The 24,556-nt window shown below is 46.7% G+C and overlaps 1 long non-coding RNA gene across 2 annotated transcripts in view; it reads left to right on the top strand.

Moving 5' to 3' along the window:
* Positions 1 to 24,272, top strand: part of LOC307222501 — a 64,755-nt gene extending 40,483 nt beyond the window's left edge. Inside the window, exon 4 of one of the 2 annotated variants that reach the window (XR_013841779.1) lies at positions 24,047 to 24,272. This is a non-coding gene — a long non-coding RNA (uncharacterized lncRNA). Of the gene's footprint in view, positions 1 to 13,194; positions 13,966 to 24,046 lie in introns of those variants that run through there. The other variant, XR_013841780.1, reaches the window with a different exon arrangement.
* The last annotated feature ends 284 nt before the right edge of the window (positions 24,273 to 24,556 follow it).

The raw sequence follows: 24,556 nt of genomic DNA on the forward strand, positions 1-24,556 counted from the left end.
GTGCTCGGAAACGTACTGGGAGCCAATGCAGATCCCTCAGAACCAGTGTTATGTGGTCCCGGCGGCCACACCCAGTCACCAGTCTAGCTGCCGCATTCTGGATTAATGGCAGTTTCCGGGTCACCTTCAAAGGTAGCCCCACGTAGAGCGCGTTGCAGTAGTCCAAGCGGGAGATAAGTAGAGCATGCACCACTCTGGCAAGACAGTCCACAGGCAGGTAGGGTCTTAGCCTGCGTACCAGATGGAGCTGGTAAACAGCTGCCCTGGACACGGATTTAACCTGCGCCTCCATGGACAGCTGTGAGTCCAAAATGACTCCCAGGCTGCGCACCTGGTCCTTCAGGGGCACAGTTACCCCATTCAGGACCAGGGAATCCCCCACACCCACCCGCTCCCTGTCCCCCAAAAACAGTACTTCTGTCTTGTCAGGATTCAACCTCAATCTGTTAGCCGCCATCCATCCTCCAACAGCCTCCAGACACTCACACAGGACCTTCACCGCCTTCACTGGTTCTGATTTAAAAGAGATGTAGTCCAACCCCCTGCAATGCATACCAATTGAGCAAATATATGATATATTAAGCTATTAAGTTGGGCAAAGGCTTAAAGGGTATCTCTGGGCGCTTCCAAGACTTTTACTGAGCCTTCATCCTGATTTGTTTGCAGGAGGCTAGATGATATTAGGCCAAAGCAAGTGTTTACCCATACTTACCAGTGCATTTCCATACTACTTTTCTTATTGTGAAAAGTCTGGTCTTTGGGGGAAGGGGTTTCATGGCACCAGAGTGCCAAATCAGCTTTAACTGTAAAACCTGACTTTGCCGGTATGTGTTTGAATCCCACCCCAAAATAGGAACAATCCGGAAGGACCCTCACTTTGCACTGTCATAACAACCCCATTTGAAGCGTGGCTCTGTCCAATGGAGGCTTGTCTTGTGGGGCATCACCCCAAGCAACCACAATCTGCCCTCAGCAAGCCTGCACCCGCCTGCCTTACACATAACCAGAAGGTGGCCCTGGCTGTCAGCTTCCCCCTCCTCCTCCTCCTCCGCTATCACCTCGTGGTTGCCCTTGTCAAACTCTGCTGGGAGGAGAATGGAGAGAAAATTAGAATTATAGTTGGCTCTACCTCTCATTCGCTGTGACGCTGCCTGTCATTGTATCTGGCTCCACCCTATCATTGAGCCTCCCTGTCTTCTGCCCTACCAGTTCCATTGGTCTGTCTCCTTCTAGTACGAGAGGAAAAAGTGACAGGTTGTGTGAGAGAGAGGTTTTTGTTGTTGTTCCTGCCAAGCACAGCTACACAGGGGATCTAACCCATATGACCTGTCACCCAGCCTGCACTCCATCTCCACCCCTTTCTCTGACTGGAATCTCTTAGTTCTGCTTATAATCTGATAATACCATTCTTTACGAGATCACAGCCTTTTACCATGGCAACACAATTGACCTGATTTGTAGGGAAGGTAGATGGTCCATCCTTGCCAATTGGCACCATGCCGCTATTAAAACCAGCACTTGGCTCTCTGTTTTTGAGTGACATGAAATAAGGCTAAAATAATTGACGATGTGGGGGTGGGAGCAGGTGAAATTCTATCAATCTCTCGACGTGGGGATCATTCAGAACTAGCGTTACCAGACTCCGTTTAAAGATTGGGCCTTTCGCAGTTGCAGAGAAGGGAGAATTTGAGCTTCTTTCCTTTTGGTGCTGAAGTGGTGATGGGAGAAACTGTCTCTGCTGAAACTCTCACTCTTAGGCAAACCTCCTGAAACCTGATGCTGCTCAGGTCTACGTGCTGAGGATTGCAGCTTCTGAAGTTGAATCTCACCCCCTGTGTTGAATTTGGCAGCCGCCACCCTGTTGTGTCTGAGATTGGCATTTGCCGGGATCCACCTCAAAAGCAGGCATTCTCAGGGCCCTGCTCACATTGCCATTTCGAATGCCGAGTAGTCCAGCTTTATAAATAAGCTCACAAAATTATGAGCCTGCTATGAAGCTGTAGCCTTCATTTCCACGCTGAGCATGGAAATGAGCTGGATGCTGAGGAAGGGAAGCCCACCCCCCCCCATGGAAATGCAGGCTACTAGCCCCTCTTAGCCAGCAGTGCAGTGGCAAAATCAGAAGTGCAGAGCCCCTTCATGATAGTCACATCCACGTAGAGTTGCCAGGTGAAGAGCATCCCAGATCCTGAGATTTCAGGACCCAAACCTGAGACCCAGGGTTGGCCCTGGAGAAGGGAGCCGAGGAGGGCGGATCCATTCTCTCGCACTTGGAGATTCAAGCCCTCCACCTGCCACCTGTAGGGAGTCAGGTAAACCTGGAGACTTAGGGTCAGACTTCGAAGTCTGGCAACAAAGCAGCCATGTCCCTTCTAATATTATACAACAATATTATATTTATACAATAATAATAATTAGGGGTGCATTGGAACAAGATCCCCATGTGTTGTCTTTCAGCTAGATCTACTATTTTCTGTGCATGTACACGAGCAAATGATCTGGAGTGCTCCAATATCTTCTTTTCAGAGGGGCTTAATTTGCATTTTCCACAAAGTTCTGTTGTATGTAACAGAACTTGCATGTCGTTCTCTTGAAATGGAAGCACCTTGTGTTTTCCGGGTTCCCAAATCTTAGCCTTGGAATCACAGCAACTATAAAGCTTTGCTTTCATGCTGACTGGCTAGTTCTAGGACACTGGAGACAAGGTCCCTGCAGGGACTCTGCTGCAGAAATAGTAACAGGTCTTTGACACACACACCCCATCCAAGACCAGTACGCTACTGCTCTTAGCAGACTACTAAAAAAAAGCCTTCTACCAAGGGAATTGGCAGGTGAAGGATGTAGCCATCTATCTCTGCTCTGCAAGCCTGTTTGGCTTTCCTTCCTCCGTGGCTATTTATATCTTTCTTTCTTTCTTTCTTTCTTTCTTTCTTTCTTTCTTTCTTTCTTTCTTTCTTTTTTTTTACTTACATACTGTTAAGTTGTGGGTTGACATAGCAAACGATACAGCGATTTCTCCAAAGCAGCTCTTTATTTTGTAAGCTGAAATAGAACTGACTGCAAACAGCTCAGCCGGCCTGCTTTTATAGGCAGCCGGCTGTCAACATTGTAGCAACAACAGCCCAGCGTTTCCCGCCTAAAATAACTGACGTGGACCTGAGTGAAAACTATCTACAGACCTGAGTGAAAACTATCTACAGTATCCCCCTGCTGGCCCAGGGTGAAACCTCACTACATAACACCCCTCCCCACCGAGATAAGGCGTTAGTTACAATCGTAATGGTTTCCTTATATACAGCACTACGCGTAATGGTTCAATTAGGCACAAAAGCATATCGGTTACATTTCCCATACTTAGACCAACAGTGATACATGTCCAACAACATAGTCCTTTAAATAAGTTGGGCGCTTGGAAACTCTGCCAGACCGCCGGGGACTGGTAGCCAAGTCCAGAGGGCCACACAGTTCTTGCTGAGGCTGTGGTGCGACCCTAGGTGGCGTTGGAACCAAATCCCCTGGATCCGCTGCTGTGGGTGGAGCCTCTGCAAGTGGAGTGGTCTGAGTCTGTGGTAAGTCTGGCAGACCCTCTGAAGCGGCTTGGTTCGGCTCCACGCTGGCAGTTTGCGAGGGAGGTGTAGGTGGGGCCTCGCCATCTGTAAGTGTCTCTTCTGGAGCCGCAAGCGCAGTTGGGGGCACCACGGTAGTGTCCAAGTCGCCAACCCTGCGCCTAAGCTGGTCTATGTGCCGGCGCCACAAGCGTCCGTCTTCGAGTGCCACCTGGTACGAGCGAGGTCCAGTGACTCCCACTACTGTGGCTGGCACCCAAGGAATGTCCCCCACATAGTTCCGGGCAAAGACCTGGTTTCCGGGGAAAAATGACCGTGGCGCGTTGGCACAGCCTGGGGGTTCAGCCACGGCAAAGTCCGGGTGCAGCCGGTCGAGCGGTGACCTGAGGCGGTGGCCCATGAGCAGTTCAGCAGGACTCCTCCCTGTGACGGCTGAGGACGTCGGCATGGCCCATCGATTTCCCTGGGCGATGGACGAGCCGGTAGTGGTAGGCAGCCAGGAAAACAGTCCATCGCAGCATGCGTGGCGAGAGGACCGGTGGAGTTGGACGATCACCGGCGAGGAGGCCCAGGAGTGGCTTGTGGTCAGTGATGAGGTCAAAAGTCCTGCCATAGAGGTATTCATGGAACCTCTTCACTCCAGCCACAAGTGCCAGTGCCTCCTTGTCGAGCTGGCTGTAATTCCGTTCCGTCGGAGATAGCGTCCTGGAAAAGTACGCGAGCGGTGCTTCTCTTCCGTCTGGAAAACGGTGACTAAGGACAGTGCCGATGCCAAAAGGTGAGGCGTCGCAGGCAAGGACCAGCGGCCTGGATTCACTGTACTGTACCAGCACACTGTCTGATGAAAGGAGAACCTTGACCGCGTTGAAGGCCGCCGTCTCCCGATGACCCCAGGCCCAAGGCGTCTTTGTGCTAAGGAGTCGGTGAAGAGGTTCAGCCACTGTGGCTTTGTGGGGCAGGAACATGTTATAAAAGTTATAAAAGTTCAGCAGCCCCAGGAACGCCTGCAACTCCGTCTTGTTCTTTGGGATGGGGGCCTGCTGGATAGCGCGGATCTTGGATGTGGTCGGGTGAAGGCCGGAGGCGTCGATAAGATAGCCCAGGAACTCTACCTGTGGAACGGCGATCTGGCACTTTTCCCTCTTTACCTTGAGCCCGGCCTCTTGGAACCTGGTGAGCACGGCACGGAGGCGCTTGAACAGCTGCTGGTGTGAGTCTGCAGACACCAAGACGTCATCAAAATATGGTACCATGCCTGGAAGCCCTTGCAGGAGACGCTCCATAAGGCTTTGGAAAATGCCAGGAGCCACACTCACCCCGAACTGCAACCGGCGGCAACGGAATGCCCCCCGGTGGGTAACGATCGTCTGGGCTTCAGCAGTGGCATCATCGACGGGCAGTTGTTGATAGGCTTGGGCAAGGTCCAGCTTAGCGAAGACCTTACCCTCACCCAGGGAATGCAGCAGGTGTTGGACAACAGGAACCGGATAAGCGTGCTGCTGAAGTTCCTTGTTGATCGTGCACTTGTAGTCAGCGCAGATTCTCACCGACCCGTCTGGCTTGACAGGCGTGACGATGGGGGTTTCCCACTTGGCGTGGTCAACCGGCTCCAAAACTCCTTGGGCGATCAGTTTGTCCAGTTGTTTGTCCACCTTAGCCTTGAGAGCAAAGGGAACCCGGCGTGGCTTTAGCTTGATGGGGGCGACTTGTGGATCAAGGCTAAAGGAGATGGGCGTACCTGTATATTGCCCCAAGGTGCCGTCAAAAACCTCGGCAAAGTCTTTGACCAGACCCTCAGTCTCTGCGTTAGAGATGCAGTTGATGCCGGTGACTTCCAGGCTGAGGGCATCAAACCATTCTAGCCCTAGGAGGCTTGGCCGCTGACCTTCGACCACCACCAAAATCCTTGAAGGTGATCCGGAACCGGCCAACGCCTACCACGGGGATGTTGTTTCCCTGGTAGTCTCTCAGGTGTACGCGGTGAGAGTCGAGTTGCCTTTTGGACACTCTGGGTACCAGTCTTTTGATGGTGCTCCAAGACACGATGGACAGGGCAGACCCGGTGTCGATCTCCATGTCACATGGAGCTCCTTCAATGAGCACCGTGACGTTCAGCTTGTGTCGCGTAGGCGAGTCGGTTTGGCCAATCATGGTTCCAGACGGGCAGCGGCAGTTGGTGAGAGCGAAACAACTTTCCTTGGCAGACTGGAGTGAAGACTTGCGAGTCGATAAAGGGGGGGGTGTCAGACGGAGCCGATCGGCAGACCTCAGCGATGTGGCCCCTTCTGGAACACTTCCTACAGATGGCGTCTCTGAATCGACACTTGGCACGGGAATGGTTGCCTCCGCAGCCGGCACATTCCGGTTGGCCCTTGGACTTCTGTTGGAACTTCCTGCGCTCTCACTTTGTCTGGTGCACATCATCGTCTTCACTGGAGGATGCCTCATCACTGCTGGTCTCTTCATGATGCACAGGAACTGGCTTCCTAGCAAGACGCGGGCTGCTGGACTTGCGGATCTCCTGGGCGGAGCGTTCAGCAGCTTCTGAGGCCACAGCCTCCTCTTATTTCTTTTGGTTCTTCCACAATCCTTTCTCCTTCCCTTATCTTACTAATCGTGTTTTGTTTTCTTCTTTCTCTTATTTGCCACACCAAATATTTGCCTATCTTATTTGCAGATTCAAACGTCCTCTGATTCATCATTTTAATTTTCCATTCTACCTCTTGGTCAATTATTGTAGAAAATTTAGCTTGTAGTATCTTTATATTCTGCTTCGCGGTCTCCTCACTGGGGTTGATAGTTAACTTTCTTTCATTTTCCATAATCTGTGTTAGGATCTGTTCCTTCTTCGTCTCTTTTTCTTTTCTTACTTGTCTATTTTTCTGTATTACAAAGCCCCTCATAACTGCCTTTCCTGCGTCCCACACCGTCTCTATAGCAGTTTCCCCGTTTAAATTCCATTTAAAATAATCTTCTATTGTCTCTATTGCCTTATTCACAATCTTCTGGTCATTAAATAAAAATTCATTCATTCTCCATCTGGCTGTTTTGATATCCTTACCTTTTAACTCAATGGAAACCGCATTGTGATCAGATATAGTTCGTGAAAGAATTTCCGATTTAGTTAAATTCTGAGTCAGTTCCTTCGAAATCCAAATGCTATCTATTCTCCCCCAACTTTGATTTGGATTTGAGAAGAAAGTATATTATTTTATAGTGGGGTTTTTGAGTCTCCAAGCATCGATTAATCCCAGGTTATTTACCATATCAAAAAAAGATCGCGGTAATTTACCTTCCTTCTTCTCTTGTTTTTTTATTGGCTTATCTAGGCTTGGAGACACCACCCCATTAAAGTCTCCCATTAATATCATTTTTTGGTCCATCCATTCCATCAATTTGTCTCCTAATTCAGAATAGAAGGCGGATTTTTTATCATTTGGAGCATATATTCCCACAACAATTATTTTTTCTCCCTGAAACACCATCTGAACTATGACTACTCTCCCTTGATCATCTTTATACAATAGTTGTGGGTCATATTTTTCCTTTATATAAATTACCACCCCTCTTTTCTTCACCCTATCTGATGTCACAAAATCTAGTCCCAGTGAGGCCACAGCCTCCTTAATGGCTTTCTGTAGCGTGAGGTCTGGCTTGGCGAAGAGACGCCGTTGCAGATGGATGTCTCGGACCCCGCAGACGATTCGATCCATCAGGGCATCGTCTAAGTCTCGGAATTCACAGTGCATTGCAGCCTGTCGCAGGGCGGTGGTGTAGTTGTTGATTGACTCCCCCTCTGCCTGGTTCCGGTGGTAGAACGCATGGCGGGCAGCAATCTTGGATGGCTTTGGTGCGTAGTGGTTGCGGAGCTTCTCTTGGATCGTGTCCCACGGTGTTGCCTGGACTGCTTCAGGCGCAACCAATGCTCGGGCCGTCTCGAACACCTCAGGCCCACGGAGGCTGAGGAATAGGCCCCGCTTATGCTCCTGTGATACTTGTGTCAGCTCGTTGGCTTGGAGGTAGCAGTCGAACCGAGCGAGGTAGGAGTTCCATGATTCAGAGGCTGGCGCAAACGGCGGTAGAGGCACAAGTGAAGCCATGATTCCGATGCCGGCGTGAAGGGCGATGGATGGAACACAGTGCTCTAGCCAGAACAGTCAGCTCTGAATTGGTTCTGTCCAGTGATTTCGCTCAGTGATTTCGCTCTGTGATTCAGCTCAGTGATTCAGCTTAGTTCAGAGGCTGGCCGCATATGGCTGTGCTCTGATGTCCATCGATCCCATCCTCGTCGCCAGTGTTAAGTTGTGGGTTGACATAGCAGACGACACAGCGATTTCTCCAAAGCAGCTCTTTATTTTGTAAGCTGAAATAGAACTGACTTGCAAACAGCTCAGCCGGCCTGCTTTTATACGTAGCCGGCTGTCAACATTGTAGCCACAACAACCCAGAGTTTCCCGCCTAAAATAACTGACGTGGATCTGAGTGAAAACTATCTACAGACCTGAGTGAAAACTATCTACAGTATCCCCCTGCTGGCCCAGGGTGAAACTTCACTACATAACACTTACTTACTTACTTACTTACTTACTTACTTACTTACTTCAAACCCCACCCTTCCTCCCAAAGGTGCTAAGGGCAGCAAATGCAATGTTAAAACAATACATTTAAACAACATATTTAAAAAGTACCTAAAAATATCTGCCTACTCTCACAGGAATACTTTCAATGTTTGCAAGGCATAAAATGCTTGGGTATACAGAAATGTTTTTAAATTCCTGCTGAAACTGGAGGAAGACAGATGCATCTCACCAGGGAGGGCATTCCCCAAATGGGGAACCACCACCAAGAAGGCCCTGTCACAGGTCAACGCCATCCGGGCAACACCTAGCAGTGGCACCACTGATATAGAAACCAGGTAGACTGGTGAAGACAGATGGAGAACGCTCTCCTCTCTCTACCAGCCTGCTCACTTGTCTGCATGGAATTCCTGGACACCTATAGTGACCAAGCAGATTGTTAAAGGCACAGCTGCAGTAGCCCCTAGTGGAGAAACGTTACTGACATTATCATGTCAACCTATAGCAAGTCCATGCTCATACATATCAGGTGTGGGGAACTTTTGGCCATGTTGCTGGACTACAACTCCCATAATCCCTTGCCATTGGGCATGCTTGCTGGGGCTGATGGGAGTTGTAGTGCCCAGGGTTTATGGGAATGTTGAGGATAGTAGGAGAGGATATATTGATTAAAAAATATCCTTCCTCACTCACGCTAGTCAGCTGGTAGCAGAGTACATTCCCCTGTATATTGCAGGAAGCTAATTGGTAGTATCTCTTGAGTTAAGCAATCCAGTCTGGCTTGTCCAGATTGGCTTGTTCCTGGTAAATTCCCTTTGTTCCCTTTTAAAAAGAATAAAGACACAACAGTCTTCTCTTAAAAGTAATGAGAAGTTTACTTACATTCAGTTCACAGTATGATCATGAAGGTAGGCTTTGGCTTGTAGTAACAGAAGAGAGTGTGGGTTCATCCCATGTGGCAAATGAGCCCATGTGCTGCTGGCCAGCAGACAGCAAAATAACACCAAGGTGGAACAAGGCGAAACAGCAAAAGGAGAGTAAGGGAAGATGGCTGTGTGACTAGCCCTTATATGGGGTCTCCCAGGGTCACGCCCATCTACCTAGTCACACGCAGAGGGAGGATACTCCAGACCAGGTGTCACAGGAAGTCCTCCTGGTTGGAGTAACATCCCCCTGTGTGTCCACTCTGGGCAAACAGGAAATGTTGTACTTGACTGCTACAGTGATGTTACATCCCACAAGGTTCCCCACCGCACCTGATATATACAGAGGTGTGGCAGACATTGCATTTTATTGGTGTGCTGAAAGCTGCATGTATATATTAGAATGCAGTGGTGTGGGGCACTACTGTGGGAATAGGCCCACTGGAGCTATTGGAAGAAGGTGGCTGGGAAGATCTGAAGGCCGCCAGTTGTGCAGTGAAAGCCATGCATTTGATTTTTCTAACGTAAGTACCAATGAGACCTTGTGATGCGCTCTAAGATTCTTTTAGGCCAGCTCCATGAGCTTCTCTGATATATTATATTTATCACACCCTTCCAAAAAGGAGCTCAGGGAAATCATACATGAGATTATCTCATTTATCCTCACACGACACTCCAGTTGACCTGCCTATGGTCGCTTGGTGAGCTCCCCCCTCCTTTTCCACCATTGGCTCTCTGCTTTTAAGTTGTTAATCTGTAAAAGTAAAGCAGAACTGAGCAATATACAAGTGAGACCTGAAACAACATGTTGAAGCCTGGAGTTCTCTTGCTCAGGGTTCCAGCCAGATAGCCATGCTATCTTCCAGTGCACTCCGATCTCCAACCTACCCCACAGTTTTCTACCACTCCTAACAGCCAGTCAGGGTTAGGGACTCGGGAGAATTTCAATTCGGTTCTCCGTTAAAACCAAAGCTATCACATTTGCACTGCCCAAAACAATATGCTAACCAGAACACAGCTATCTGTCAAAACTTGCACCTGTTGGAACTTGGCAATGTACCGGTATAGTAGTTCTCCAACTGAACAATGTTTACACTATATATATATATATATTTGGAAAATATTCATTAAAATGAATATATTCATGAAAATAACACAAAAATGTATTGTATATGGGGAAATTGTTTTGCAAATATGTGTGCATTAGTCAAAACTGCATACAAGAATGTGTCTATTAAAAGAAATCCACGCTGCATAATTTTTGTGAAGCAGCTCTCCAGGGTCTCTGGTAGAGGACAACCTTCCCCATCATCTGTTCCCTGGAATGCTTTTCATTGCCAGGAATTAAGATGGAGACCCTGCACCTGTGCTCTACCACCTACAAACTACAGTCCTCTCCCCAATAATATTTATCACTGTGGTGCTACTATGGAAGGCTTATCTCCATGATATGCTCACAACAGGATTAGCAAACAAACCAACTATGGTACCAAGTGCAAGGAGAGATTGTGATCACCACTACAACACTTGGGGAAGAGATGCTTAACCTTTTCCTTCCTTGGGGCCAGAAAAAAAACACAACCCAATGCAGCAATTAGCATTATTTTATAAAACATTAAGATATATTTTGTATGGCTTTGTATGATACTAATGGCCACATGAGAACAAGGTGGTTTTTATTGAAATCATTGCTGGGAGGGGGTTAAACCTCCCCGCCTTGTGCCCTGCAGTGCCAATCACACACACCCCCGGCCCCCAATTTATGTTTATTAAAAAAAGAAAAACCTGCAATGTGATTGCCAATCACTTCATTAATGTTACTAACTGAGCTAGAATCTAGACACATATAAAAAATGCTGTGAAAATTGTTGTTGTTTTTTTACAGTTTTGAAAAATACAGTGGTACCTCAGGCTAAGTACTTAATTTGTTCCGGAGGTCCGTTCTTAACCTGAAACTGTTCTTAACCTGAAGCACCACTTTAGCTAATGGGGCCTCCTGCTGCCGCCGCGCCGCCAGAGCATGATTTCTGTTCTCATCCTGAAGCAAAGTTCTTAACCCGAGGTACTATTTCTGGGTTAGCAGAGTCTGTAACCTGAAGCGTCTGTAACCTGAAGCATATGTAATCCGAGGTACCACTGTACCATATTTTTCCGTATATAACACAACCCCATGTATAAGACGACCCCTTCTTTCGAGAGACCAAAATTAAGAAATCAGTATTTTAAAGTTGTTCAGCCTTTTGGGGAAATCATCAAAAAGCTGTTGAGCTTTTTGCCTCTCCAGCTTGCATCTGGCTTCACCTTGCCTCAGCTGGTGAGAGCCGACAGTGCTGCGGCCAAGCTCCCTCCTCACCTCGGCACTGCCTCGCCTCTCAAGCTAGCTCCGTGGCCCTGAGTCCGGCACTCGCTGGAGCCACCAGCTCACCCAAGACTTAGAATATAAATCAGTGTATAAGATGGGGGGGGGGCATTGTCTTGTACACGGAAAAATATGGCATATTGAATTTGCTCACCATCGCCATCTAGTGTCACACTTGTATAATGCACTTTAAACACACTTAAAACGTTCTATTTGCAGCTGTATAGCTGAGTCCTGAATCAAAGCATTGTGGGTAAGGAACCTCAGGCCCTCCAGGAACCTGTCTCCAGTCCTTGGGACATTGTAGGCCACAGCCCCTCTCTCTTCATTTGCCCTGCTCTGTGTGCTAAGTGATTACTTTGGCCTGGTGCCCTTGACCTGTGGTAATGCCTCTTGTTTCCCTGGGTGGAGGATCGAGAGGTATGCATGTGTGTGCAAACCTCTGGCTTTTGACTGGGAAGAACATAGCCCCACTGCACAAAGGCAAGAGTCACTTCCATTGCTCCACCCACTTTTGATTTTGGCCCCTCCCACCAATGGTCTTCAGTTCCCAGAAGCTTGCCTCCATGGGAATGGCTGCTCACTCTGGTCTAGCCACAGGCATCCAGCTGGCTCCTAAGGGACACAGGCTGCTGAAGCAGATAGGCCTCGTTCTGCTGCAGCACAACAATTCGTGTGCGCCTACATATTGGCCACAAAGCTTGTTCTGGCTCCTCCTCAGACAATGATGAAGAGGCTGGCATATTCTTTTACTGGTAAGGGGCTGTTTCGAGTGCTTCAAACAACTCGGCTGTTGGCATTTGGTAAGCTCTTACATTCCTAACCATGCCCTGGGGGGCTATTCCCTTTTACAAGAGATTTATTTTAAAGGACTGCAACCGCCAAGATGTGCATTATGGTCCCCTTACACATGTATTGAGCCTCGGGCTCAATAAAGAGATTTTAAATAGTCGAGAATTGATGTCTGCTTCAACTGGGCTTTTAACTGGATATGTTCCATTGAATCCTTCTGCTCATCACTGGGTTCTTATTTGCTTGGGAAAGAGGGGCAGATGAAAGTTGGCTTCATTTGAACTGATTCCTCCTGGGTCTACCTCCTTTCTGTTTTTAACCTCATAATAACCCCATGGACTCCCTGCAGGGCACACACCATGGCCCTGCCAGCCCCTGCAAGTGCTTTTGCTTGGCTGGAACACATCTTTGAACTCTGATAAGGCGTCTGGGTGGAGGAGAGATAGGTGTGTGGAGTTGACTCCTCACAGAGCTACAGTTCCCAGCACACTTAACAAACTAGAGTTCCCAGGATTATTTAGCGAAGTCATGTTCTTTAAATGTCTGGTGTTTGTGCAGTCACCGTTCTAGAATGTATAATCTAAGGCAGGGATGGGGAACCCTTTTTTTAATTTCAAGGACCACTTTCCATTGGGGGTAATCTGTCAGGGGTCAGATATTGGAGGTGGTTGGAGCCAGGGCCAAAAGTGGACAAGGCCCAATTGGAAAGGGAGTGAGGCACCCTGTTTCCTCTTTATACCTCTTTCGGCTACCCCACTTCCCCTCCTTGTGATATGCCTGAAATTAGGCTGAAGGCACACTGGTCCCTGACCCCTGCTTAGGGGGAGGAAAAACACACTCTCTCATGCACACTAAAACTCCTTATAGGAGAAAAGATTTGCAACAGAGCTTTGAGACTGAAAGTGACCTGAGAAAATATGACTATGAAATACAACTATATGGATGGGATTTTTTCCCCTCTCTCCCTCCCTCCCCAGTGCTGCTTAAAATGCAGCAACATCCTTGGTGAGAGATGACCACTTTCTTGGCAGTGAAACTTGGCCAAGAGAAGGTGCAGCTCTGAATAACTAACTGAGCTCTCTTGATCTTGGAGGCAACAGCAGGTAAGTCGCTTTGCCCAGGTTGGGAAGAAGAGGTAGGCAATTGCCCCTGATATGAGCTGTGTTAAAGGGTGGCCTTGGGCCCTGAGCACCAACTATTTGCATCACACCCCAGATTCCCTTCCCCTTACTTTTTAAAAACTCTTCCCATCTTTCTTTGTCCAGAGATATCTCTACATAGAGCGTTTAGGATATATTTATCATACTTCTATCCCAAACAAGGATGGGGGTGGGTATGTCATAGGAACATAGGAAGCTACTTCATACCATCAGAACATTGTTCCTTCTAGCCCAGTATTGTCTACACTGACTGGCAGCAGTTCTCCAGGGTCTCAGATGGGGAACATTCCCAGTCCTACCTGGAGATACTGGTGATTGAACTGGGGATTTTCTGCATGCTGGGCAGATGCTCATCTATTGGCTACAGCCCTTCTCCAACTTACGGATGTTAGTTATGGTTTCTTATACTTCTCTCCACCCCCACCACCATCTTAAGTTCAGTTCTCCATGTTTCCACATTAGTTTGCTATATATATACAGTAGTACTGCAGGTTAAATACTTAATTCATTCCAGAGGTCCATACTTAACCTGAAACTGTTCTTAACCTGAAGCACCACTTTAGCTAATGGGGCCTCCAGCTGCTGCCGCACCGCCAGAGCCCGATTTTTGTTCTCATCCTAAAGCAAAGTTCTTAACCTGAAGCACTACTTCTGGGTTAGCGGAGTCTGTAACCTGAAGCATATGTAACCTGAGGTACCACTGTATAATTTTTTTTAAAAAAAAAAGTCCTCATGAAGATTCATCAGCATTCTACTGTGAATTTCTCCTAATAGACACATGTATATGTCATTTTGCCTAATAGACACATTTTTGCAAAGCAATTTCCCCATATGTGATGCTTTCGTGTGTGTGTGTTATGTTCACTAATATATGCACATTTATGCACAGTTTATGCATTTTGTTCTTGGCTGGAACACCACACTGCAAAATTCAGAGAAGTGCACATTTTGAAGGATGGCTTTCTTTCCGTTCTCAGATACTTTCAGAAAGCGTGGGTTAGTTATGTTCACCTTGAAATGTGAAGGGAATCAAATCCCTCCTCCCCCTCCAGTCCCTAAGACTCCTAACTTACTTCCCTCATGGAACTCAGTGTGGCACATACCAGGTTTGCAGGCAGCCGCCCGCCCAGGTACAGACAGAGCCCAGAACTGCTTATCTCCCACAAGGGTGGTGTGTCACATGCCTTCAGATCAGGCCCTACTGGCATCTGTTAAAAGGGGGGGGGGCAGTTCACTCAATGGATGCAGACCCACCTGAACTGATCCAACCACCCTCAGACACCACTCAAAGAGAAGCATGCAAAGTGTGGCAGTAATTCAGCAGTGATTTGCATAAACCCTGCTGGATCAGGCTCATGGCCCACCTAGTCCAGCATCCTGCTCATACAGTGGCCAACCAGATGCCTGTGGGAATCCTGTAGGCAGCATCCAAGCACAAGAGCGCTCTCCCCTCTTGTGGTTTCCAGCAAATGATATTCAGAAGCATTACTGCCTCCAGTTGTAGCCATCGATAGCCTTCTGCTCCATGGATTTGTCTAATCCTCTTTTACAGAGATCCAAGTTGGTGGCCATCACTGACTCTGGCGGAAGCAGATTCCCAAGTGTAGCTATGCATACTGCGTGAATAATTTGCTTTCTTTTATCTGTCCTGGATCTTCCAACATTCCGCTTCCTTGGATGTCCCCAAATTCTAGCGTTAGGAGAGAAAGAGAACAACTTTTTTCTATTCACTTTCTCCATACCATGCATAATTTTTCCAGCTCCTGCCCTGCCACCTCTTACTCACCGTTTCTCCAAACAAAAAAGTCCCAAACCCTCATCCTACCTTCTCCCCAGACATGGTGACTCAACTCTTTATCTACATGTGAAATATATAACTGGTGTATGTTAATTGGTTTCCAGAAACACTTGATTCATCTAAGAGCATCTCTTAGAAAAGAAGGTACCCCGCCACCTCACTGCCCCGCCTTGGCTGCTGGAAGCAGAAACTTGAGATTCCAGCGTGCCCATGCTGGGTGGGGTATGTGCTTGCTGTTTGCACTCTGGCTATGGGAACAAGGAGCCACCTGAAGTGGATTAAGAGCTCCTTGTAACTTGTGTTAGCTAGCCTGCTCTTTGTGACTTTGTTTTCTTGACATGCCCAGTTTTACGTTCTCTTCTATTTGCTTCAAATGAAGCTCTCCCTTGTTGGAGATGACAATGGGGTTTTAACTGGGGTGATTCAAAACACTCAGCCTACAGAAGCTTCCTATCGCTGAGTAATCTGATGCTGCTTGGGGAGAGGGTGCACATGACACTCCACCCAGGGATGCCACCGTCTGAAACCACTTTCCCAAGGTGAGCTATTCTTCCTGGCTCTCCGTATTTCGAATATCAGTTACCCTGCCCAATGCCCCTTGCTGGATGTTGTTGATGAGAGGGAGAGGAGAGGGATGGGCAGGCTGTGCAAAGTGCACTCCAAAAAATAATCGGGTGGAGGGTGGGAGGATTGACGTGGTTTGCATATAATGCTAAACCAAAACATGGCTTGGTGCAAACTCATGAGTGTGTAGGATTGTATCTGCTTTGCTTCTCCTTGGGGAAGGGCTGTAACTCTGTAGTAGAGCTTCACCTTTGCATGCAGAAGGTCCCCAGTTCAACCCTCCACATCTCCATGTAGGCACTACTGAGCTAGATGGACCCAAGGGTCTGATTCAGTTCCAGGCATATTCCTATGTTCTTCTAGTCCTGTTGTTGCTGCAAGCTAAGCCATGGTTAGCATGTCATCTGATCCTGGGCTCATGGTTTGTATCACACCAGACAAGCCACAAGCTACAGCAACCAAAGGTTGTTCTTGGTTTGTCTGGAGGAGACAAACCCAGGTTCAGACAACAAGATAAGCCAAACCATGCAGTAGGAGCAGGATCAGAAGAAAAGCAAAGTTGAAGTGATCTCTTATCCAGGAGTCCGCATGTTCACTGAGCCATGGTTTGGCTTAGCATCACATGTGATTGGAAGCACTGTGCACAAAATTAATTTAGATTCCAGATTAGATTCAGTTCATGCCCATATGGCAGCTGTGGGGAGCCCGTGCCCACCTCCCACCCCCGATGTTGTTGGACTCCACTTCCAATCAGCCCCTAGCCAGCATGGCCAAAGTTTGGGGCTGATGGGAGTTGTAGTGCAGCAACCTCGGGGGGGGGGGGCACAGGCTCCCTTTCCCTGCCTTATGGCAATTATATCATATAGGGCCCACCCCTATATATTTTGCTGCCTGAGCTGGAGCAGCAAAAGCCCTCTGTCCAAGCCAGTCACACTGTATAGCACTATATAGTACAGCCAAGATATCTGGCACCAGAGGCAGAAAACCCTGTAAGCAGTAAAAATACAACAATAATACAACAACAGTTTTCTGCCCTTACATGGCTCCCCAAATCAGCTGCCTGGGGCAGATGGTGCAGGGGGGATTGTGGCCACTATGGTGCTCTCCAGATGTTGCTGGACTACAACTCCCATCATCCCTGACTGCGGCTGATGGAAGTTGTAGCCCAAAACATCCGAAAGATACCATACTGGTTACACATGCCACAGCAGGACCATGGGTGCACACTCATAGCATCATCACAGCCATTCAAATAATGCATTGGACCAGAATTTGCTGTCGCTCAATGGGAGAACATCTGCTTTGCATGCAAAAGATCCCAGATTCAATCCTCCAGCATCTCCAGGTAGGGCTGGGAAAGATTCCTTGCCTGAAACCCTGGAGAGCCAGTGGGGGCATTCCTGAGCTTGATGGATCAAGGGTCTGACTCATAAGGTAGCTTGCTACCACTACAATCCTGTTTCAAAGGAGTTCACAGATCGGTTGACTCATAAAACCTACCCAAAGTCTTTAGTGTGCAGGCTTCGCTGTCAACTCCATCTGCTGCAGAGGTTTTTGATGAGATAACCAGGAAATGTGTGCTAAGCAGGGTGAAGCCTGTGACAGCCTCTCTTGTCACATGTCTGTTTCCGATGACCTCTCTGGGGCAAGTGCCAGGCGCAAGCTGGTCCTGAGATAACTCTCTTTAGCGGAGACGGCTGCAGTGTAGGAAAATGATACCAGTCTTAAAAATAGGAATGGCAGCATGAACAACAAACCGATTCCTGGAACTCTGTGCATTAAAATATGGCCATTGGGTGTCTGGGTGTCCTCCTTTATAGGGGGCAGTCCACTCTCTGGCCAGGTTCTGTCCTCTGTAAAGTAGGGTCCATGGGCACCCCGCCTAGAAAAGAGGACTGTCCAATTAAGAACAGTTGAAGTGGGAAATGGGCAAAACTGTCATTTTTTGTTTCTCCCAGTTTCTCATTCTTCTAGTCTTAAGTACAGTTCCCCACATTTCCACATCAGTTTGCATTGTTGTTTTCATGACAACCCCTCGGTATTTTATTGTGAACTTCTCCTAAGATGCACATATTTGTATGCAATTTCCCATTTTTGCCCCTAATACAATGCACTTTCGTAAGTTACTTTCACTAAGATATGCATTTTTTAAACTGCACACTTTACCCTAATATATGCATTTTTGTCCACATTGCCTGGATGGAAAACTGCACTTTGAAATCTGGAGGAGCGCAAACTTTGAGGGGTGGCTATGTTTTGGTTTGCATGTTGTTGTTTTTTGGGGGATGGAGTGTGAATTAGCTTCGCCTTTAAATAGGAACTGAATTTCTCGCCCACCCCTAACTACATAAAACTGCCTTTTGGAAACTTCAGCTGATTGAGGGGTAAACAAACCAATGCTGGCTAGCTGAAGCCTAAGCAGTTGTAAGGCTGCAATGCTCCATCCCCTTTGCTGAGCATCGCCTCCACCACACTCAATGGGACTTAACTTCTGCAAACACATGTATAGGGCTGCTGTGGGCTGCTGTGTGAGGGGAGTAGGTCAGCTCACTCCTGCACTATTTTTCTGAAGATCTTTTGATCTAATCAGATTAATCCTTGGATCTGTAGCGGCTTTTCCTATTTATTTATTTATTTATTTATTTATTTATTGTTTTACACGGGGAGTCTGTAAGAAAGACCTTGGAGCCGTTCCATCCTCAGGACAAATGGATGTGTCCTTGCGATGTTTAGAGGCTACCCAAGGAACATCGCACACCCCTCCTTCCCACCCCACTTCCCCGGTGGCCCAATAAATATGTAAAAAGCTGCAGAGACCAATTTAATCAGGAGCAGAGAGGAGGCAGAGCCGCCCTGGGATCGGCAAATGATGAGAGAGGGGAGCCGTTCCCTGCAAGAGTGAGACAAGGCCTTGGACCAATCTGCAACATTTTCAATCATTTCTCGTCTTCTTCCCCCCACCCCTCCCCATCCCCGTGCACTAAACTCATTTCATTCTGCCAGCTTTTATGGCTGTGGGGATGATCTATGGAGACACCAGCATTACTTTGGTGTGTGCCAGCCACATAAATACTCACAGCCAGGGGATAGGAAAGGGGGGGGGGACAACTCTGCCCTGGGGAAGAAAGAATAACAGCCAAGGAGACTGAGATATATATGTGTATGTGTGTAAGAAACCTCATGTTGCTTCTTTGCCCTGCATTGTTGCACATGCCTCCAGGACTGCCCCCACTGACAACTGCTTCATAGGGTGGCTGTGCATGCTTTAATAGCAACTTGAGCCTCAGACTGAACCAGCCTGAGATAGTTGGTTAGAGCATGGTGCTGATAATACCAAGGTTGCAGGTTTGATCCCCGTATGGGGCAGCTGCATATTCATTCTTGTATTGCAGGGGGTTGGATTAGATGATCTTCACGGTCTCTTCCAGCTCTACAATTCTATGAGACATTTTGGCACTCGAGGTGAACCACAAAATGCTGCCCCCACCAAGTAAGAAGGAGTGACTGAATAGCTACATCAGGAACGAGGGGGGAATAAAAATCCTACATGAGGATCTGCTGCTCCTGTGGATCCTGCCCCACCTTGCCTCATGAGTGGGCCGGCCCACTCATTAATCTTGTTCACATGTTATGCTGAACACAGGTACAAGCCATCTCTACACATGTACAAGGGTGTGTGTGAAAGAGTCTGTTCTTGTTGATTCATAAAACTCAGCTGTTTGTGTTCACAGGAATGCAGATTGTCCACTGGTTGAATGTAAAAACTGAACACCCCTAATATCACCTGCTAATCAGGAGTGGGCAGTGTGGTGGGGTGATGGAGCTCATCTGACCTCCCAACGGCTGAGTTGCTGCTGCTTCCCAGGGAGGAGAGGGGGGAGAGACGGTGTCAGGAGAAGTTGATGCAGTGCAAACACACTGGCAGGAGAGCCAGAGAGGCTCTGTTAGTATGTTTGCACCGCACTGTCCTCCCTGCTTCCTCCCTGCTCCTCCCCAGTAAGGAGCAGTGACTTAGGTGTTGGGAAGTCAGATTAGTGCCACCACCCCGCCACACTGTCCGCTACTCTGGCTAATGTATGCCTATCAGGCTTCTACAGAGACATGTTGAAAAGTTGGTAAGCATGCTAGTCAGTTGCAGCAGAAGCTTGTCAGTATTCCAATTTTTCATCCTTAAAAAAACATGGCAACATGACGAACGTTAGCTGGAGTTTTGGGGATTTGTTTATGAGTGTGGAATCCCTTTGTAGTCAGGAGCACTAAGTGTTTTAATTTAAGCCCTTTCTCTCTCTTTCCAACTACAGGCACATTCTTTAGTGCTGATTAGAAAGTCTGATTTCATTGCAGTTATTTCTTTAATAGCTTTTATGTGCCTCTGCGTCTGCCTCTGACTCGCCCCCTTGCATACAGAAACATGCACACACCCACACAGAATGTGTCTGCCTCTGTCTCGGGGGCATTCGTTTAAATTAACAGCTCTGATTCTCCTGGGATTTTCAAACAATATTCCAAAAAGCCCTGTGATCCCTCAGAAATGTCCTAGGAGTATTGCAACGAGAAGATCAGCCATGGTAGAGAAGGGTCTCGGAGAAAGCGGTGCCCAGCATTACTGATTTCCTCAACAGCCTGTTGCGGAAGAGATGGAGGCAATGGCCTAATCTGCATTATATATTTAAATCAGTATTATACTGCTTTAAATAGTTATGGCTTCCCCCAAAAGCACCCTGGAAACAATAGTTTGTTTAAGGCGCCGACAGTGGATCTTTTCATGGCAGGATGAGAAATAATATTTATTTCTTACACTTTATGCTATCCTTCCTCCAACAAACTTTGTTTGGTTTCTGGCACAATTTAAGCTGTCAGCATGATTACTTTTAAAGTCCTACTGCTGTTTTAGCTAAAAGGCAGTCACCTTCTCTCATGGGGAGCCTTTTAGGGGGCAAATTGGGAGGAGCAACAGGTGTGTTTCTTTTCTTTGTGCACAAACACCAGAGGTTTCTGCGTACAGTCGCAATCTCGCTATCCAATGAAGCAAAAAGTGTTATCACCGTTCAAAGATGCATCCCACCCAGGAAAAAGCCCTTGAGGAAGATGTGAAGCAGGGCTTGTGAGGACTATAACCTGGGGAGACATGGCCTAGGAAAAATCTTGAGGACCTGAGGTTCCCCATTCCTGTCCTAATGGCTCAGGCCAGGGATACCTGAAATACTGTATTCTGCACCCTCCTGCTTGCTCCCTATGATCTGTTGGAGAGGCTTTTCTTCATGGCTGAAACACAATTGGTTGGACTGAGAGAGAGGGCCTGATCTGTAGCAGTGCCCAGATGACAGTGTGGTATAGTGGTTAGGCTGTCAGCCTAGGAATAGGGAGAACCAGGTTCAAATCCCCACTTGCCCTTGAAGCTCACTGGGCGACTTTGACCCATTCCCTGTCTGTCTGCCCAACCTACATCAAAGATAAGGGGAACAGTCAACAACAATGTATGCTGCCTTTTGCTCCTTGGAGGAAAGTCGGAGTGTAAATGTCCTAAAGAATCAACTCATTTAGGTCTATGAGAATTGTGTGCACAGCTGTAGCTGGGGCTGCATTTCTGGGTGTGTTACCCTTCCTCTAAACTAAAATCTGCTAAAGTGCTCTTCAGCTGAGTTGCAGTTCCCCTCCACATTTTCCCTCCCCAAACCCTACATTTATGGCTCAGGCTACATTTAGACCTCACCAAAACTCCCCCTGTCCTCTTGCTTTTCACCACTGCAAAGGCTATCATTAGAGATCTGGCAGGCACAGCTAACCTCAGAATGGGGAGGCAGAGGGGCCCCTCTAGGACTGCAGGGAGGGGGGGCCTTCTTAGGGTCTGGTCTGAGAACATAAACAGGAGACAGAACAAACAGGCTATGTTGCAGATTCGGACATGTGCTACGACCTGCCCTCTCCATCATTTTAGGCAGTAAACTACGTAGCTCTAGAAAGTGTCCATATAACTCTCACTCTTCTAAGTTTTCATTCTTCTTCTTCTGAGGAATGTTATCGAAAGAAACAAAGGATAGTTCTTTCCTCAGATTTTGAAAGTAAAGCTATCTGGAGAGAGCAGCATTGCCTCCAGACTGCCATTATTTTGCAGTGGGGATTTAAGTGCATATTGGATATTTAGGTTTCTGCAATTAAAATGAGGCTCTTCTGGATTATTTGTTTATTCAGCATCCATCTTGATTTGCTTGCACAAACATTACACAGTGGTTAGAGACTAGGGACTGAGCTACACTCAGTCAGTTATATCATTGTAACTCCATTGTAAAGATAAAACACCGGGTGGAACTGCAGAGCAAAAACTTTGTCTATGTGATTTTACATAGGGTTGTTTTTGTTTTGTTTTGTTTTGCTTTTGTCATGATGATCTAATTTATTACTTATTTACAGCGTTTCCCCCCTGTGTGTAGATCCAGCCTTGGTCCAGTCTTCACTGAGTATTTGTTCTGATTTATTTCTGGGGAGGTTATATGGCAATGAGCATTCATCCTGCTTTGCTTGTGGGGTGCTTATATGGCTTCCCATTATTCATTCATACCACACTTTTCAGCCCATTTCCTCATTACTTTCCAGACCATAAAAAACCAGCTGTTTTTTTTAAAAGTGGATGTGTTGTGCTAGGGGGTACAGAGTATAGTACTTTAATCCACTTTATAACTGCAAAGCTAAAGTTCTAGTATGCACTTGAATCACTTCTGCAAAATAGTGACAGTCCAGAGGCAGCCTGAGAAACAAGGCTCTGAGTTGCCCCATAATCTGGAATAATTTCATATCTCACATTGTTTGTCATATAGTTACACAGCCTAGTCTGGAGGCATCCAGCGATGAAAGTGCCTATGGATGGCTTAATCTGTCAGTTCCAGTTTCTCATTTCTCAAATCTTAAATTCAGTTTTCTACATTTTTGCAACAGTTTGCATTGTTGTTTTTTAAGTTCTCGTGAAAATTCCTCAACATTTCAATCTGAATTTCTCTTTACAGACACGTCCTTGCAAAGCGATTTCCCCTTATAAAATGAATTATTTTCATTTTTTAAAAAAAATGAATGTATGCATTTTTATGGTAACTCTACACTAGTATATCAATTTTTGTAAACATTAATTGGCTGGAAAAATGCATTGCAAAGTTCAGAGAAGTGCAAATTTTGAGGGATGAGTGTGTTTCAGTTTGCATCTTGTTTTCAAAAGTGCAAATTAGGTAAGCTCTCCTTTAAATGTGAACTGATTTGACTTGCTCCCTCATCACTAGTCATCTTCACATAAGTGTTGTGCAAGCATATTTTACTTTAATATACTATTATTATTAAATTTATTACCCACCCTTCCCCCAGCAGGTCCCAGGGCAGGTTCCAACAATTTAAAATTCAATATTAAAAACAGTTAAAACAAATTACACTCACATGAATAGGGTGGGTCCAAATCAGGCTGAATGCGGAATAAATAGGTCATCTGGATGAGCCCCAAAATTACTTCTGCAACTGCCAAATATTCAGATCTGGGGAACATTTTTCCACCCAGCTCCTCTCCAGCTTAATTAACAAGGTAAGGCCCAGGTACGTCAGTGGATGTGTGCAAAGTAAGTTAGGCATAATCGTTACATGGGTGCAGAGAAAAGACTTGGCGTTAGGATATAAAGCAAGGTAATTTTATGGGAATTGAGGAACTAGTGCCAAGGAAGAGCTCAGCTCAATTAATTAACAAAGTGAGGTCCATGTCGGTTAATCAATTATGAGTAAAATTTTGGCAAACTTATTACAACTGTCAAAAAAACGGATGAAGAGAGAAGACATCACTCAAGCCACTATGAAGCTTTAAAATCCATTTTATTGCCTTTATTTACATATGCATTGTTGTAAATGGTCACCAACTTGGGTGAGTTGCTGGAAACCAGAGGGAGGGGAGAGTGCTGTTGCTGTCAGGTCCTGCTCAAGGGTTTCCAAGGCCACTGTGGGAACAGGATGCTAGACTAGATGGGCCCCTGGCCTGATCCAGTAGGGTCCTGGGTTCTTAAACATTTCTATGCCACCCCCCCAAAAAAAACTACAAAAATCACATTCTAACAAAATACAATCATTTAAAACAGCAATTTAAAATACTTCCACAACCTAGAAGCCACATCATATAAAATTAAGTAAGAGAGTTTAAAATTGGTGACACTGGAGATTACTAAATACTTAATTTGCTCCCTCCCTTTTTTTCCTCCCACACTTTTGCTTCAAAGGTCTTCCATTTTCAGGGTCATCCCTCTCCTGCAATCTTAAATTCTAAAGTCTCGGAGTATTTTTCAGGATGGATTCAAGCACATACCAAAGAGAGCCGGTGCGATGCAGTTGTCAGAGCGTTGGACTAGGACCTGGGAGGCCAAGGGTTCAAATCTCTGCTTGACCATAGGAAGCCCAGTGGAGGGCCTTGGGCCAGTCACTGCCTCTCACCCTAACCTACTTCACAGGGTTGTTGTGGGGATTAAATGAGGAGCAGGGGAGAACCATGTAAACTTGAGCTTCTTGGAGAAAAAGGTGGGATATAAACACATTTTTTAAATTGTGTTTTGATGGTGTTATCCATCCATTTGTTATAGTCCGTATTGTTTTATATTTAAATTATATTATATTTATAATTTTGTTTTTCTAGTAAAGAAATAGAAAATAAATAAATAAATAGAAAATAAGTGATAAAGGAATGGTGGGCAGGTAAGGCTATGTGACCAGGGGAATTCCAGTACTGACTAGTACCTTCTTTCCCCGCAAACCCACCTGCACACATCTAGGTTCTGGTTTCCCTTGACTCACCCTGAGCTG

Source organism: Podarcis cretensis (assembly GCF_951804945.1).
Source record: "Podarcis cretensis genome assembly, chromosome: 8".
NCBI lineage: Eukaryota > Metazoa > Chordata > Lepidosauria > Squamata > Lacertidae > Podarcis > Podarcis cretensis.